The sequence below is a fragment of the Lissotriton helveticus genome, chromosome 6, assembly GCF_964261635.1.
Source record: "Lissotriton helveticus chromosome 6, aLisHel1.1, whole genome shotgun sequence".
NCBI classification, from domain to species: Eukaryota; Metazoa; Chordata; class Amphibia; order Caudata; family Salamandridae; genus Lissotriton; species Lissotriton helveticus.
In genome coordinates this window covers 1,087,346,329-1,087,360,820 of record NC_136067.1, presented here as the reverse complement: position 1 = coordinate 1,087,360,820, position 14,492 = coordinate 1,087,346,329, and the positions used below count along the sequence as shown (strand labels likewise).

Here is a 14,492-nt window from a genome sequence, read left to right as displayed (position 1 = left end):
GAGACAATTTAAAAATACATATTACATGACACAGGACTGGAACCTGCTTTAATATTTCAATTAGTCTTGAAAACAAAGAAGATTTCTCTCCTAAAAGCTGTTAAAAATATGGAACGCTTCACGAATTTGCGTGTCATCCTTGCGCAGGGGCCATGATAATCTTCTCTGTATCGTTCCAATTTTAGTATATGTGCTGCCGAAGCGAGCACACTTTATTGATGAACTGACAATGTTTATAAACTCTCTAAATCTACAGTCTCTAGACATAGGGTGGCCTGGCAGAGATGCTCAGATGGCCAGTAAGCATTCAAATCTGAGCCAATGGGCAAAAATGTATGAAGAGTAGCAATCCATTATTCTTCACTGCATTCGTGGTCCAAGACTTCACACACCGTAAGTATGTAGATTATGCCAGGGTTGCAAAGGCTCATGGTTTGGGCTACAGACAAGGAGCATTGTGACATCACGCTGCCTGTGGAACTTTGATATTAAAGGCGAAACAGCTGCACAGTAGGTTAGGTGAAGTGCTCTGAGTGTGGAAAGGCAGCATGCTTGGGTCCCTGGACAAGGTGAGCCTACGACAAGGTGTCTGAATTTTAACCCGTATTGTAATATTAAACTCCTTTTTGTTGTACCCGCCTACTTACTAAGGAGTTCACAAGCTCAGCCCCACACAGACCTGGAGCTGATTATGTTAACGCAGACTATTTAAGAAACTGAGCCTGATTTAAAGATTTTCTTGGATCTAGGACCATTTTGCCTAGCTTTTAGGTCCTTCCTTCTCCTAAAGTCCTTTGTACAACTTAGGAAAACCTCACAGAACAGACTTTCAGGAGGTCAGATGGGTTTCCTTGTGCCTTCACACACACACGCTTTCTAGCCTTCTTAAGGACAAAAAGATGGGTGTGAACACATAGGGCCAGTGGCGCAATGGATAACGCGTCTGACTACGGATCAGAAGATTGTAGGTTCGACTCCTATCTGGCTCGGAAGGGTTGTGGGTCTCTTTTTCATTATGTTCCTGTGGTATTCTTATTTACCTCAGACTTGTTATAGGTTCAATATTCTCCAGCAGGGCTCATCCAGCAGTTGTTCCACGGTAGAGCTGCAGTATTAGGACCACGGCTAGTTAAACGTTTCCCATTTGCTGCTTGACTCTACGTGACGGCCGTCACGTGGTGTGCTGCTTTTGTATTTCAACATGGGTCCCTGATTCTCTTAACTACATAAAAAAGCTTGTTGACAAAAGTGTGTGTGCGCGAGGGTCTGTGGACGCAGGCAGGTGTGTGCAATTGAATGCTTACCCATTTACATTTGTGAGAGGGACAAACCAACTCCTTGTGGGCTGCAGGCTTACAACTGGTAGCCCCAGTAGCCAGGCAGAACCACAGTTAAGGAGAGAGAGGAAGTTGGTCCATTATTAGAGAAGAACCATGAGCATCTTGCCCTGCTACCTTCTTCCCCTCTCAGCCACGATTGGCCAAGACCTCTCTATTAGGGTGGAGGGTGAACATTTCTTGGACATCAGAAACTGAGGGATGTAGACCCAATATGTCCTCCAAGCGCCTAGAGACCTGGTGACCAATCTGGCATGATGTTTTTCAGCATACCTGACCAATCTGGTTGCAAGGCAGATTTTAACAGTACTGCTGAAAAGGGACTCCCAGGCATCCCTGAGGCCATCATTTGCATAGGCCCTGCCCTTCTCTTTATCCTGCTTCCCACAAAGCAACTCATCACTGGCAGCAGTATAGATTTGGAGGTGGTGAAGAATAATGACAGGGAGGCTGAAAAAGAGAAAGAAAAGTCCCAGAAGTCCTGCAGGCTTCCTTGCTAAATGCTGCTGGACATAGAGCGCACCTTCTTTACTGCAAGGCAAATACATTAAAAATGTTGAGGAGAGACAATTTAAAAATACATATTACATGACACAGGACTGGAACCTGCTTTAATATTTCAATTAGTCTTGAAAACAAAGAAGATTTCTCTCCTAAAAGCTGTTAAAAATATGGAACGCTTCACGAATTTGCGTGTCATCCTTGCGCAGGGGCCATGATAATCTTCTCTGTATCGTTCCAATTTTAGTATATGTGCTGCCGAAGCGAGCACACTTTATTGATGAACTGACAATGTTTATAAACTCTCTAAATCTACAGTCTCTAGACATAGGGTGGCCTGGCAGAGATGCTCAGATGGCCAGTAAGCATTCAAATCTGAGCCAATGGGCAAAAATGTATGAAGAGTAGCAATCCATTATTCTTCACTGCATTCGTGGTCCAAGACTTCACACACCGTAAGTATGTAGATTATGCCAGGGTTGCAAAGGCTCATGGTTTGGGCTACAGACAAGGAGCATTGTGACATCACGCTGCCTGTGGAACTTTGATATTAAAGGCGAAACAGCTGCACAGTAGGTTAGGTGAAGTGCTCTGAGTGTGGAAAGGCAGCATGCTTGGGTCCCTGGACAAGGTGAGCCTACGACAAGGTGTCTGAATTTTAACCCGTATTGTAATATTAAACTCCTTTTTGTTGTACCCGCCTACTTACTAAGGAGTTCACAAGCTCAGGCCCACACAGACCTGGAGCTGATTATGTTAACGCAGACTATTTAAGAAACTGAGCCTGATCTAAAAGATTTTCTTGGATCTAGGACCATTTTGCCTAGCTTTTAGGTCCTTCCTTCTCCTAAAGTCCTTTGTACAACTTAGGAAAACCTCACAGAACAGACTTTCAGGAGGTCAGATGGGTTTCCTTGTGCCTTCACACACACACACACACACACACTTTCTAGCCCTCTTAAGGACAAAAAGATGGGTGTGAATACATAGGGCCAGTGGCGCAATGGATAACGCGTCTGACTACGGATCAGAAGATTGTAGGTTCGACTCCTATCTGGCTCGGAAGGGTTGTAAGTCTCTTTTTCATTATGTTCCTGTGGTATTCTTATTTACCTCAGACTTGTTGTAGGTTCAATATTCTCCAGCAGGGCTCATCCAGCAGTTGTTCCACGGTAGAGCTGCAGTATTAGGACCACGGCTAGTTAAACGTTTCCCATTTGCTGCTGGACTCTACGTGACGGCCGTCACGTGGTGTGCTGCTTTTGTATTTCAACATGGGTCCCTGATTCTCTTAACTACATAAAAAAGCTTGTTGACAAAAGTGTGTGTGCGCGAGGGTCTGTGGACGCAGGCAGCTTTGTGCAATTGAATGCTTACCCATTTACATTTGTGAGAGGGACAAACCAACTCCTTGTGGGTTGCAGGCTTACAACTGGTAGCCCCAGTAGCCAGGCAGAACCACAGTTAAGGAGAGAGAGGAAGTTGGTCCATTATTAGAGAAGAACCATGAGCATCTTGCCCTGCTACCTTCTTCCCCTCTCAGCCACGATCGGCCACGATCTCTCTATTAGGGTGGAGGGTGAACATTTCTTGGATCTCAGAAACTGAGGGATGTAGACCCAATATGTCCTCCAAGCGCCTAGAGACCTGGTGCCCAATCTGGCATGGTGTTTTTCAGCATACCCGACCAATCTGGTTGCAAGGCAGATTTTAACAGTACTGCTGAAAAGGGACTCCCAGGCATCCCTGAGGCCATCATTTGCATAGGCCCTGCCCTTCTCTTTATCCTGCTTCCCACAAAGCAACTCATCACTGGCAGCAGTATAGATTTGGAGGTGGTGAAGAATAATGACAGGGAGGCTGAAAAAGAGAAAGAAAAGTCCCAGAAGTCCTGCAGGCTTCCTTGCTAAATGCTGCTGGACATAGAGCGCACCTTCTTTACTGCAAGGCAAATACATTAAAAATGTTGAGGAGAGACAATTTAAAAATACATATTACATGACACAGGACTGGAACCTGCTTTAATATTTCAATTAGTCTTGAAAACAAAGAAGATTTCTCTCCTAAAAGCTGTTAAAAATATGGAACGCTTCACAAATTTGCGTGTCATCCTTGCGCAGGGGCCATGCTAATCTTCTCTGTATCGTTTCAATTTTAGTATATGTGCTGCCGAAGCGAGCACACTTTATTGATGAACTGACACGTTTATAAACTCTCTAAATCTACAGTCTCTAGACATAGGGTGGCCTGGCAGAGATGCTCAGATGGCCAGTAAGCATTCAAATCTGAGCCAATGGGCAAAAATGTATGAAGAGTAGCATTCCATTATTCTTCACTGCATTCGTGGTCCAAGACTTCACACACCGTAAGTATGTAGATCATGCCAGGGTTGCAAAGGCTCATGGTTTGGGCTACAGACAAGGAGCATTGTGACATCACGCTGCCTGTGGAACTTTGATATTAAAGGCGAAACAGCTGCACAGTAGGTTAGGTGAAGTGCTCTGAGTGTGGAAAGGCAGCATGCTTGGGTCCCTGGACAAGGTGAGCCTACGACAAGGTGTCTGAATTTTAACCCGTATTGTAATATTAAACTCCTTTTTGTTGTACCGGCCTACTTACTAAGGAGTTCACAAGCTCAGCCCCACACAGACCTGGAGCTGATTATGTTAACGCAGACTATTTAAGAAACTGAGCGTGATCTAAAAGATTTTCTTGGATCTAGGACCATTTTGCCTAACTTTTAGGTCCTTCCTTCTCCTAAAGTCCTTTGTACAACTTAGGAAAACCTCACAGAACAGACTTTCAGGAGGTCAGATGGGTTTCCTTGTGCCTTCACACACACACACACACACACACTTTCTAGCCCTCTTAAGGACAAAAAGATGGGTGTGAATACATAGGGCCAGTGGCGCAATGGATAACGTGTCTGACTACGGACCAGAAGATTGTAGGTTCGACTCCTATCTGGCTCGGAAGGGTTGTAAGTCTCTTTTTCATTATGTTCCTGTGGTATTCTTATTTACCTCAGACTTGTTGTAGGTTCAATATTCTCCAGCAGGGCTCATCCAGCAGTTGTTCCACGGTAGAGCTGCAGTATTAGGACCACGGCTAGTTAAACGTTTCCCATTTGCTGCTGGACTCTACGTGACGGCCGTCACGTGGTGTGCTGCTTTTGTATTTCAACTTGGGTCCCTGATTCTCTTAACTACATAAAAAAGCTTGTTGACAAAAGTGTGTGTGCGCGAGGGTCTGTGGACGCAGGCAGCTTTGTGCAATTGAATGCTTACCCATTTACATTTGTGAGAGGGACAAACCAACTCCTTGTGGGTTGCAGGCTTACAACTGGTAGCCCCAGTAGCCAGGCAGAACCACAGTTAAGGAGAGAGAGGAAGTTGGTCCATTATTAGAGAAGAACCATGAGCATCTTGCCCTGCTACCTTCTTCCCCTCTCAGCCACGATCGGCCACGATCTCTCTATTAGGGTGGAGGGTGAACATTTCTTGGACCTCAGAAACTGAGGGATGTAGACCCAATATGTCCTCCAAGCGCCTAGACACCTGGTGACCAATCTGGCATGGTGTTTTTCAGCATACCTGACCAATCTGGTTGCAAGGCAGATTTTAACAGTACTGCTGAAAAGGGACTCCCAGGCATCCCTGAGGCCATCATTTGCATAGGCCCTGCCCTTCTCTTTATCCTGCTTCCCACAAAGCAACTCATCACTGGCAGCAGTATAGATTTGGAGGTGGTGAAGAATAATGACAGGGAGGCTGAAAAAGAGAAAGAAAAGTCCCAGAAGTCCTGCAGGCTTCCTTGCTAAATGCTGCTGGACATAGAGCGCACCTTCTTTACTGCAAGGCAAATACATTAAAAATGTTCAGGAGAGACAATTTAAAAATACATATTACATGACACAGGACTGGAACCTGCTTTATTATTTCAATTAGTCTTGAAAACAAAGAAGATTTCTCTCCTAAAAGCTGTTAAAAATATGGAACGCTTCACGAATTTGCGTGTCATCCTTGCGCAGGGGCCATGCTAATCTTCTCTGTATCGTTCCAATTTTAGTATATGTGCTGCCGAAGCGAGCACACTTTATTGATGAACTGACAATGTTTATAAACTCTCTAAATCTACAGTCTCTAGACATAGGGTGGCCTGGCAGAGATGCTCAGGTGGCCAGTAAGCATTCAAATCTGAGCCAATGGGCAAAAATGTATGAAGAGTAGCAATCCATTATTCTTCACTGCATTCGTGGTCCAAGACTTCACACACCGTAAGTATGTAGATTATGCCAGGGTTGCAAAGGCTCATGGTTTGGGCTACAGACAAGGAGCACTGTGACATCACGCTGCCTGTGGAACTTTGATAATAAAGGCGAAACAGCTGCACAGTAGGTTAGGTGAAGTGCTCTGAGTGTGGAAAGGCAGCATGCTTGGGTCCCTGGACAAGGTGAGCCTACGACAAGGTGTCAGAATTTTAACCCGTATTGTAATATTAAACTCCTTTTTGTTGTACCCGCCTACTTACTAAGGAGTTCACAAGCTCAGCCCCACACAGACCTGGAGCTGATTATGTTAACGCAGACTATTTAAGAAACTGAGCCTGATCTAAAAGATTTTCTTGGATCTAGGACCATTTTGCCTAGCTTTTAGGTCCTTCCTTCTCCTAAAGTCCTTTGTACAACTTAGGAAAACCTCACAGAACAGACTTTCAGGAGGTCAGATGGGTTTCCTTGTGCCTTCACACACACACACACACACACACGCTTTCTAGCCTTCTTAAGGACAAAAAGATGGGTGTGAACACATAGGGCCAGTGGCGCAATGGATAACGCGTCTGACTACGGATCAGAAGATTGTAGGTTCGACTCCTATCTGGCTCGGAAGGGTTGTGGGTCTCTTTTTCATTATGTTCCTGTGGTATTCTTATTTACCTCAGACTTGTTATAGGTTCAATATTCTCCAGCAGGGCTCATCCAGCAGTTGTTCCACGGTAGAGCTGCAGTATTAGGACCACGGCTAGTTAAACGTTTCCCATTTGCTGCTGGACTCTACGTGACGGCCGTCACGTGGTGTGCTGCTTTTGTATTTCAACATGGGTCCCTGATTCTCTTAACTACATAAAAAAGCTTGTTGACAAAACTGTGTGTGCGCGAGGGTCTGTGGACGCAGGCAGGTGTGTGCAATTGAATGCTTACCCATTTGCATTTGTGAGAGGGACAAACCAACTCCTTGTGGGCTGCAGGCTTACAACTGGTAGCCCCCGTAGCCAGGCAGAACCACAGTTAAGGAGAGAGAGGAAGTTGGTCCATTATTAGAGAAGAACCATGAGCATCTTGCCCTGCTACCTTCTTCCCCTCTCAGCCACGATCGGCCACGATCGTCCAAGACCTCTCTATTAGGGTGGAGGGTGAACATTTCTTGGACCTCAGAAACTGAGGGATGTAGACCCAATATGTCCTCCAAGCGCCTAGAGACCTGGTGACCAATCTGGCATGGTGTTTTTCAGCATACCCGACCAATCTGGTTGCAAGGCAGATTTTAACAGTACTGCTGAAAAGGGACTCCCAGGCATCCCTGAGGCCATCATTTGCATAGGCCCTGCCCTTCTCTTTATCCTGCTTCCCACAGAGCAACTCATCACTGGCAGCAGTATAGATTTGGAGGTGGTGAAGAATAATGACAGGGAGGCTGAAAAAGAGAAAGAAAAGTCCCAGAAGTCCTGCAGGCTTCCTTGCTAAATGCTGCTGGACATAGAGCGCACCTTCTTTACTGCAAGGCAAATACATTCAAAATGTTGAGGAGAGGCAATTTAAAAATACATATTACATGACACAGGACTGGAACCTGCTTTATTATTTCAATTAGTCTTGAAAACAAAGAAGATTTCTCTCCTAAAAGCTGTTAAAAATATGGAACGCTTCACAAATTTGCGTGTCATCCTTGCGCAGGGGCCATGCTAATCTTCTCTGTATCGTTCCAATTTTAGTATATGTGCTGCAGAAGCGAGCACACTTTATTGATGAACTGACAATGTTTATAAACTCTCTAAATCTACAGTCTCTAGACATAGGGTGGCCTGGCAGAGATGCTCAGATGGCCAGTAAGCATTCAAATCTGGGCCAATGGGCAAAAATGTATGAAGAGTAGCAATCCATTATTCTTCACTGCATTCGTGGTCCAAGACTTCACACACCGTAAGTATGTAGATTATGCCAGGGTTGCAAAGGCTCATGGTTTGGGCTACAGACAAGGAGCATTGTGACATCACGCTGCCTGTGGAACTTTGATATTAAAGGCGAAACAGCTGCACAGTAGGTTAGGTGAAGTGCTCTGAGTGTGGAAAGGCAGCATGCTTGGGACCCTGGACAAGGTGAGCCTACGACAAGGTGTCTGAATTTTAACCCGTATTGTAATATTAAACCCCTTATTGTTGTACCCGCCTACTTACTAAGGAGTTCACAAGCTCAGCCCCACACAGACCTGGAGCTTATTATGTTAACGCAGACTATTTAAGAAACTGAGCGTGATCTAAAAGATTTTCTTGGATCTAGGACCATTTTGCCTAACTTTTAGGTCCTTCCTTCTCCTAAAGTCCTTTGTACAACTTAGGAAAACCTCACAGAACAGACTTTCAGGAGGTCAGATGGGTTTCCTTGTGCCTTCACACACACACACACACACACACTTTCTAGCCCTCTTAAGGACAAAAAGATGGGTGTGAATACATAGGGCCAGTGGCGCAATGGATAACGCGTCTGACTACGGATCAGAAGATTGTAGGTTCGACTCCTATCTGGCTCGGAAGGGTTGTAAGTCTCTTTTTCATTATGTTCCTGTGGTATTCTTATTTACCTCAGACTTGTTGTAGGTTCAATATTCTCCAGCAGGGCTCATCCAGCAGTTGTTCCACGGTAGAGCTGCAGTATTAGGACCACGGCTAGTTAAACGTTTCCCATTTGCTGCTGGACTCTACGTGACGGCCGTCACGTGGTGTGCTGCTTTTGTATTTCAACATGGGTCCCTGATTCTCTTAACTACATAAAAAAGCTTGTTGACAAAAGTGTGTGTGCGCGAGGGTCTGTGGACGCAGGCAGCTTTGTGCAATTGAATGCTTACCCATTTACATTTGTGAGAGGGACAAACCAACTCCTTGTGGGTTGCAGGCTTACAACTGGTAGCCCCAGTAGCCAGGCAGAACCACAGTTAAGGAGAGAGAGGAAGTTGGTCCATTATTAGAGAAGAACCATGAGCATCTTGCCCTGCTACCTTCTTCCCCTCTCAGCCACGATCGGCCACGATCTCTCTATTAGGGTGGAGGGTGAACATTTCTTGGATCTCAGAAACTGAGGGATGTAGACCCAATATGTCCTCCAAGCGCCTAGAGACCTGGTGCCCAATCTGGCATGGTGTTTTTCAGCATACCCGACCAATCTGGTTGCAAGGCAGATTTTAACAGTACTGCTGAAAAGGGACTCCCAGGCATCCCTGAGGCCATCATTTGCATAGGCCCTGCCCTTCTCTTTATCCTGCTTCCCACAAAGCAACTCATCACTGGCAGCAGTATAGATTTGGAGGTGGTGAAGAATAATGACAGGGAGGCTGAAAAAGAGAAAGAAAAGTCCCAGAAGTCCTGCAGGCTTCCTTGATAAATGCTGCTGGACATAGAGCGCACCTTCTTTACTGCAAGGCAAATACATTAAAAATGTTGAGGAGAGACAATTTAAAAATACATATTACATGACACAGGACTGGAACCTGCTTTAATATTTCAATTAGTCTTGAAAACAAAGAAGATTTCTCTCCTAAAAGCTGTTAAAAATATGGAACGCTTCACAAATTTGCGTGTCATCCTTGCGCAGGGGCCATGCTAATCTTCTCTGTATCGTTTCAATTTTAGTATATGTGCTGCCGAAGCGAGCACACTTTATTGATGAACTGACACGTTTATAAACTCTCTAAATCTACAGTCTCTAGACATAGGGTGGCCTGGCAGAGATGCTCAGATGGCCAGTAAGCATTCAAATCTGAGCCAATGGGCAAAAATGTATGAAGAGTAGCATTCCATTATTCTTCACTGCATTCGTGGTCCAAGACTTCACACACCGTAAGTATGTAGATCATGCCAGGGTTGCAAAGGCTCATGGTTTGGGCTACAGACAAGGAGCATTGTGACATCACGCTGCCTGTGGAACTTTGATATTAAAGGCGAAACAGCTGCACAGTAGGTTAGGTGAAGTGCTCTGAGTGTGGAAAGGCAGCATGCTTGGGTCCCTGGACAAGGTGAGCCTACGACAAGGTGTCTGAATTTTAACCCGTATTGTAATATTAAACTCCTTTTTGTTGTACCGGCCTACTTACTAAGGAGTTCACAAGCTCAGCCCCACACAGACCTGGAGCTGATTATGTTAACGCAGACTATTTAAGAAACTGAGCGTGATCTAAAAGATTTTCTTGGATCTAGGACCATTTTGCCTAACTTTTAGGTCCTTCCTTCTCCTAAAGTCCTTTGTACAACTTAGGAAAACCTCACAGAACAGACTTTCAGGAGGTCAGATGGGTTTCCTTGTGCCTTCACACACACACACACACACACACTTTCTAGCCCTCTTAAGGACAAAAAGATGGGTGTGAATACATAGGGCCAGTGGCGCAATGGATAACGCGTCTGACTACGGACCAGAAGATTGTAGGTTCGACTCCTATCTGGCTCGGAAGGGTTGTAAGTCTCTTTTTCATTATGTTCCTGTGGTATTCTTATTTACCTCAGACTTGTTGTAGGTTCAATATTCTCCAGCAGGGCTCATCCAGCAGTTGTTCCACGGTAGAGCTGCAGTATTAGGACCACGGCTAGTTAAACGTTTCCCATTTGCTGCTGGACTCTACGTGACGGCCGTCACGTGGTGTGCTGCTTTTGTATTTCAACTTGGGTCCCTGATTCTCTTAACTACATAAAAAAGCTTGTTGACAAAAGTGTGTGTGCGCGCGAGGGTCTGTGGACGCAGGCAGCTTTGTGCAATTGAATGCTTACCCATTTACATTTGTGAGAGGGACAAACCAACTCCTTGTGGGTTGCAGGCTTACAACTGGTAGCCCCAGTAGCCAGGCAGAACCACAGTTAAGGAGAGAGAGAAAGTTGGTCCATTATTAGAGAAGAACCATGAGCATCTTGCCCTGCTACCTTCTTCCCCTCTCAGCCACGATCGGCCACGATCTCTCTATTAGGGTGGAGGGTGAACATTTCTTGGACCTCAGAAACTGAGGGATGTAGACCCAATATGTCCTCCAAGCGCCTAGACACCTGGTGACCAATCTGGCATGGTGTTTTTCAGCATACCTGACCAATCTGGTTGCAAGGCAGATTTTAACAGTACTGCTGAAAAGGGACTCCCAGGCATCCCTGAGGCCATCATTTGCATAGGCCCTGCCCTTCTCTTTATCCTGCTTCCCACAAAGCAACTCATCACTGGCAGCAGTATAGATTTGGAGGTGGTGAAGAATAATGACAGGGAGGCTGAAAAAGAGAAAGAAAAGTCCCAGAAGTCCTGCAGGCTTCCTTGCTAAATGCTGCTGGACATAGAGCGCACCTTCTTTACTGCAAGGCAAATACATTAAAAATGTTCAGGAGAGACAATTTAAAAATACATATTACATGACACAGGACTGGAACCTGCTTTATTATTTCAATTAGTCTTGAAAACAAAGAAGATTTCTCTCCTAAAAGCTGTTAAAAATATGGAACGCTTCACGAATTTGCGTGTCATCCTTGCGCAGGGGCCATGCTAATCTTCTCTGTATCGTTCCAATTTTAGTATATGTGCTGCCGAAGCGAGCACACTTTATTGATGAACTGACAATGTTTATAAACTCTCTAAATCTACAGTCTCTAGACATAGGGTGGCCTGGCAGAGATGCTCAGGTGGCCAGTAAGCATTCAAATCTGAGCCAATGGGCAAAAATGTATGAAGAGTAGCAATCCATTATTCTTCACTGCATTCGTGGTCCAAGACTTCACACACCGTAAGTATGTAGATTATGCCAGGGTTGCAAAGGCTCATGGTTTGGGCTACAGACAAGGAGCACTGTGACATCACGCTGCCTGTGGAACTTTGATAATAAAGGCGAAACAGCTGCACAGTAGGTTAGGTGAAGTGCTCTGAGTGTGGAAAGGCAGCATGCTTGGGTCCCTGGACAAGGTGAGCCTACGACAAGGTGTCAGAATTTTAACCCGTATTGTAATATTAAACTCCTTTTTGTTGTACCCGCCTACTTACTAAGGAGTTCACAAGCTCAGCCCCACACAGACCTGGAGCTGATTATGTTAACGCAGACTATTTAAGAAACTGAGCCTGATCTAAAAGATTTTCTTGGATCTAGGACCATTTTGCCTAGCTTTTAGGTCCTTCCTTCTCCTAAAGTCCTTTGTACAACTTAGGAAAACCTCACAGAACAGACTTTCAGGAGGTCAGATGGGTTTCCTTGTGCCTTCACACACACACACACACACACACACACACACACGCTTTCTAGCCTTCTTAAGGACAAAAAGATGGGTGTGAACACATAGGGCCAGTGGCGCAATGGATAACGCGTCTGACTACGGATCAGAAGATTGTAGGTTCGACTCCTATCTGGCTCGGAAGGGTTGTGGGTCTCTTTTTCATTATGTTCCTGTGGTATTCTTATTTACCTCAGACTTGTTATAGGTTCAATATTCTCCAGCAGGGCTCATCCAGCAGTTGTTCCACGGTAGAGCTGCAGTATTAGGACCACGGCTAGTTAAACGTTTCCCATTTGCTGCTTGACTCTACGTGACGGCCGTCACGTGGTGTGCTGCTTTTGTATTTCAACATGGGTCCCTGATTCTCTTAACTACATAAAAAAGCTTGTTGACAAAAGTGTGTGTGCGCGAGGGTCTGTGGACGCAGGCAGGTGTGTGCAATTGAATGCTTACCCATTTACATTTGTGAGAGGGACAAACCAACTCCTTGTGGGCTGCAGGCTTACAACTGGTAGCCCCAGTAGCCAGGCAGAACCACAGTTAAGGAGAGAGAGGAAGTTGGTCCATTATTAGAGAAGAACCATGAGCATCTTGCCCTGCTACCTTCTTCCCCTCTCAGCCACGATCGGCCAAGACCTCTCTATTAGGGTGGAGGGTGAACATTTCTTGGACATCAGAAACTGAGGGATGTAGACCCAATATGTCCTCCAAGCGCCTAGAGACCTGGTGACCAATCTGGCATGATGTTTTTCAGCATACCTGACCAATCTGGTTGCAAGGCAGATTTTAACAGTACTGCTGAAAAGGGACTCCCAGGCATCCCTGAGGCCATCATTTGCATAGGCCCTGCCCTTCTCTTTATCCTGCTTCCCACAAAGCAACTCATCACTGGCAGCAGTATAGATTTGGAGGTGGTGAAGAATAATGACAGGGAGGCTGAAAAAGAGAAAGAAAAGTCCCAGAAGTCCTGCAGGCTTCCTTGCTAAATGCTGCTGGACATAGAGCGCACCTTCTTTACTGCAAGGCAAATACATTAAAAATGTTGAGGAGAGACAATTTAAAAATACATATTACATGACACAGGACTGGAACCTGCTTTAATATTTCAATTAGTCTTGAAAACAAAGAAGATTTCTCTCCTAAAAGCTGTTAAAAATATGGAACGCTTCACGAATTTGCGTGTCATCCTTGCGCAGGGGCCATGATAATCTTCTCTGTATCGTTCCAATTTTAGTATATGTGCTGCCGAAGCGAGCACACTTTATTGATGAACTGACAATGTTTATAAACTCTCTAAATCTACAGTCTCTAGACATAGGGTGGCCTGGCAGAGATGCTCAGATGGCCAGTAAGCATTCAAATCTGAGCCAATGGGCAAAAATGTATGAAGAGTAGCAATCCATTATTCTTCACTGCATTCGTGGTCCAAGACTTCACACACCGTAAGTATGTAGATTATGCCAGGGTTGCAAAGGCTCATGGTTTGGGCTACAGACAAGGAGCATTGTGACATCACGCTGCCTGTGGAACTTTGATATTAAAGGCGAAACAGCTGCACAGTAGGTTAGGTGAAGTGCTCTGAGTGTGGAAAGGCAGCATGCTTGGGTCCCTGGACAAGGTGAGCCTACGACAAGGTGTCTGAATTTTAACCCGGATTGTAATATTAAACTCCTTTTTGTTGTACCCGCCTACTTACTAAGGAGTTCACAAGCTCAGCCCCACACAGACCTGGAGCTGATTATGTTAACGCAGACTATTTAAGAAACTGAGCCTGATCTAAAAGATTTTCTTGGATCTAGGACCATTTTGCCTAGCTTTTAGGTCCTTCCTTCTCCTAAAGTCCTTTGTACAACTTAGGAAAACCTCACAGAACAGACTTTCAGGAGGTCAGATGGGTTTCCTTGTGCCTTCACACACACACACACACACACACACACACACACACACACGCTTTCTAGCCTTCTTAAGGACAAAAAGATGGGTGTGAACACATAGGGCCAGTGGCGCAATGGATAACGCGTCTGACTATGGATCAGAAGATTGTAGGTTCGACTCCTATCTGGCTCGGAAGGGTTGTAGGTCTCTTTTTCATTATGTTCCTGTGGTATTCTTATTTACCTCAGACTTGTTGTAGGTTCAATATTCTCCAGC

The 14,492-nt window shown here is 45.2% G+C and overlaps 15 non-coding genes across 15 annotated transcripts; 7 read left to right on the top strand and 8 right to left on the bottom strand.

The window, feature by feature from the left end:
- Positions 1-102: 102 nt before the first annotated feature.
- LOC144765194 (U6 spliceosomal RNA) lies at positions 103-209 on the bottom strand. Its single transcript, XR_013597202.1, has one exon. It is a non-coding gene; the product is annotated as a U6 spliceosomal RNA (small nuclear RNA).
- Positions 210-916: 707 nt separating this feature from the next.
- Positions 917-989, top strand: TRNAR-ACG (transfer RNA arginine (anticodon ACG)). Its single transcript has one exon. It is a non-coding gene; the product is annotated as a tRNA-Arg (tRNA).
- Positions 990-2,002: 1,013 nt separating this feature from the next.
- Positions 2,003-2,109, bottom strand: LOC144765193 (U6 spliceosomal RNA). Its single transcript, XR_013597201.1, has one exon. It is a non-coding gene; the product is annotated as a U6 spliceosomal RNA (small nuclear RNA).
- Positions 2,110-2,827: 718 nt separating this feature from the next.
- TRNAR-ACG (transfer RNA arginine (anticodon ACG)) lies at positions 2,828-2,900 on the top strand. Its single transcript has one exon. It is a non-coding gene; the product is annotated as a tRNA-Arg (tRNA).
- Positions 2,901-3,913: 1,013 nt separating this feature from the next.
- LOC144764794 (U6 spliceosomal RNA) lies at positions 3,914-4,020 on the bottom strand. Its single transcript, XR_013596824.1, has one exon. It is a non-coding gene; the product is annotated as a U6 spliceosomal RNA (small nuclear RNA).
- A 1,803-nt stretch (positions 4,021-5,823) lies between these two features.
- Positions 5,824-5,930, bottom strand: LOC144764589 (U6 spliceosomal RNA). Its single transcript, XR_013596641.1, has one exon. It is a non-coding gene; the product is annotated as a U6 spliceosomal RNA (small nuclear RNA).
- Positions 5,931-6,650: 720 nt separating this feature from the next.
- TRNAR-ACG (transfer RNA arginine (anticodon ACG)) lies at positions 6,651-6,723 on the top strand. The gene has a single exon. It is a non-coding gene; the product is annotated as a tRNA-Arg (tRNA).
- A 1,023-nt stretch (positions 6,724-7,746) lies between these two features.
- LOC144764893 (U6 spliceosomal RNA) lies at positions 7,747-7,853 on the bottom strand. The gene has a single exon (XR_013596919.1). It is a non-coding gene; the product is annotated as a U6 spliceosomal RNA (small nuclear RNA).
- Positions 7,854-8,571: 718 nt separating this feature from the next.
- On the top strand, positions 8,572-8,644 carry TRNAR-ACG (transfer RNA arginine (anticodon ACG)). Its single transcript has one exon. It is a non-coding gene; the product is annotated as a tRNA-Arg (tRNA).
- Positions 8,645-9,657: 1,013 nt separating this feature from the next.
- Positions 9,658-9,764, bottom strand: LOC144764793 (U6 spliceosomal RNA). The gene has a single exon (XR_013596823.1). It is a non-coding gene; the product is annotated as a U6 spliceosomal RNA (small nuclear RNA).
- Positions 9,765-10,481: 717 nt separating this feature from the next.
- TRNAR-ACG (transfer RNA arginine (anticodon ACG)) lies at positions 10,482-10,554 on the top strand. The gene has a single exon. It is a non-coding gene; the product is annotated as a tRNA-Arg (tRNA).
- Positions 10,555-11,569: 1,015 nt separating this feature from the next.
- LOC144764588 (U6 spliceosomal RNA) lies at positions 11,570-11,676 on the bottom strand. Its single transcript, XR_013596640.1, has one exon. It is a non-coding gene; the product is annotated as a U6 spliceosomal RNA (small nuclear RNA).
- Positions 11,677-12,406: 730 nt separating this feature from the next.
- On the top strand, positions 12,407-12,479 carry TRNAR-ACG (transfer RNA arginine (anticodon ACG)). The gene has a single exon. It is a non-coding gene; the product is annotated as a tRNA-Arg (tRNA).
- Positions 12,480-13,492: 1,013 nt separating this feature from the next.
- LOC144765192 (U6 spliceosomal RNA) lies at positions 13,493-13,599 on the bottom strand. The gene has a single exon (XR_013597200.1). It is a non-coding gene; the product is annotated as a U6 spliceosomal RNA (small nuclear RNA).
- A 736-nt stretch (positions 13,600-14,335) lies between these two features.
- On the top strand, positions 14,336-14,408 carry TRNAH-AUG (transfer RNA histidin (anticodon AUG)). Its single transcript has one exon. It is a non-coding gene; the product is annotated as a tRNA-His (tRNA).
- Positions 14,409-14,492: the final 84 nt, after the last annotated feature.